Source organism: Sinocyclocheilus rhinocerous, unplaced genomic scaffold (assembly GCF_001515625.1).
Source record: "Sinocyclocheilus rhinocerous isolate Xijiao unplaced genomic scaffold, SAMN03320098_v1.1 scaffold320, whole genome shotgun sequence".
Taxonomy (NCBI): domain Eukaryota; kingdom Metazoa; phylum Chordata; class Actinopteri; order Cypriniformes; family Cyprinidae; genus Sinocyclocheilus; species Sinocyclocheilus rhinocerous.
The window spans coordinates 107,489-109,669 of record NW_015638606.1 but is presented as its reverse complement, the minus strand read 5'-3'; the positions used below and the strand labels follow the sequence as shown (position 1 = coordinate 109,669).

The window sequence follows — 2,181 nt, the reverse complement described above, 5'->3', positions numbered from 1 at the left end:
AGAGGGACATGAATGCATTTAACCTGCAGTTACAAATGCATAAATAATATTTTGTTATTTTAAACATAAAACATTGAATAATGATGTTTAAAATTATTTAAAAAATGAAAAGATACTTTAAATGTGAAATTAAAACCGCCGGCAGGCGGCAGCAAGTCACTGTTATGAAGTGAGTTGTAAAAAATAATGTTTTTTTAACCTTAAACCGCATAAACACATTTCATTACACCAAATACACAAAATAATGTTATTTTTAGCAATCATATGACCCCTTTAAATCTGTCTCCACTATTGAATATGGCAGTCTTTTTAAGTTTTAATATCTTAAAGGGCTCACATTCAGATTATTGAAATGGCCAGACCAGATGTTGAAGTTCATCTTGGTGCTCCAACTGTCCAGGTTTTATAATCATGACACCATTTTTAAAGCATTTTAGCACTGGTGTCTTTGATTAAAGTATTAGCAATTGCAGCTATTTCATGGATGTTGGCTTTGTGAAGTTCTTTGTGGTCATTTTTTTTTTTTTTTTTGTGGAAACATGGTCTTCAAGGTGAATACTGAGATTTGCTGTCACTTCACCCCACATCTGTTGTGAATGTGAATTTTATTCTGTGCTACCCATGTGGCAAATTGCGCCAGTCCAATGATTCAGGTCAGATTACTCAAGGATTATTGAACTGTGATTTAAAGCAGAAACCTGAGTGTGCGTGATAACACACACACAGTGAAGTGGAATAGCAATTCCAGAGAGACAGACACAGCCTTACATGTTCCTTCTGATCATTTATCTCCTGAGCCAGGCAAAGACAACCAAGTTCCCCATGCCGAACCTACTGCTTTTCCACAGCCTGTCCAATGGCTGGCCTGTATTTCATACAGACGTCTCTTCTCCTCTCTAAACAACCGACAGGGAATATGAGCAGCTCTCAGAGAGGTGGAAGAGCTCTGGATGACTTCACAGATTTTTGGTTTTGGATCTCTTAAAGAATGACAGATGATGAAAAAAAAAGAGCCAGAATTCCTCAATTATGGCAAAGAGTTTAGCAGGAATGTTGATGTGATGAAGCAATGACGGTGGATGCTAAGTACTGGAAAGTATTTACACACACACACACTGTATATGAATCAGTCCACCTCACACACATGCACACATTTTTTCCTGTCAGAGGTCTGGACAAAAATCAGTGCTTTTAATTCCAGCCAAATAACCTATTTAAAGCCTAATAACCTATTTAAAAATGAAAATCTTCCTTTTTTCACACAGTACTGTAATTTTCGAAATGTTTCAGTGTCAGCTTTCACTGGAAACCTTTTCTATCAATGGACCTATGGTTAAACTGACGCCATGATCTCATGTTACAGGCTCTTCGCCACATCAGCAGCTGCCAAGAATTAATTGTCTTTTCCTTTTCTCTTTCTTAAACACAAGGAAAAACTGATACTCCCACCTCACATTTACATAGTTAAACAAGGTTAAGCCTTCATATTTCCTTTAATCAGATGCATCAAATCAAAAGCTCTGCAAAAACCAAACTCAAATATGGCTGAAGGTGATGTCATATTTCTAAATATTAAGAAGGAAATTGGGCTCCACTCGTTCACTGGCTTTCCACTGGCTTTGTAGTCTAACTAGGTGTGGCTGACTCTTAACTTTTATAAAGAATATCTCTTTGGATTTGAGACTTTAGTCTTTGCAACTTTACAGATCTTCTTTATGCACCAAGAGCTTGTAACACTCCAAAGAGAAAGGAAAAATTTAAATCGCATCATATGACCCCTTTAAGGTGAGACACTGCAGGTGAATAGGGTAAAAAAAAACAAAAAACTAATAGTTATCACCTTAGTTACCCAGCTGATTGATTACATTGATAATTGCAAACATTTTTTGTATTACAAGTTTTCTAAAATGTTAGGTTTAAATATACAAATGAGTCATTATTTAATGAAATATGCACTAATTTGCATACATTTCTAGTACAAAAATCTAAACACTGGATGATGTCAGTTTCAGAATTCTTGTTTAATTTTTTTTTGACATATTAGATTCAAAAGTTTTTACAGAGGGAATTTTGGGTATCTCATTTTTGTCACTCCATAATTCAGAAAATGCTTAGAACGGACAGAAAACACTATATTTTCACAATTTTGGGGGGAATAAAATGTTGTATATAATAAAGCAA

The 2,181-nt window shown here is 35.1% G+C and overlaps 1 protein-coding gene across 1 annotated transcript in view; it reads right to left on the bottom strand.

The window, feature by feature from the left end:
* The window catches only part of LOC107749938 (A disintegrin and metalloproteinase with thrombospondin motifs 2-like), a 107,777-nt gene that overhangs the window by 81,903 nt on the left and 23,693 nt on the right, over window positions 1-2,181 (bottom strand). The gene's annotated exons all lie outside the window — the stretch shown is intronic.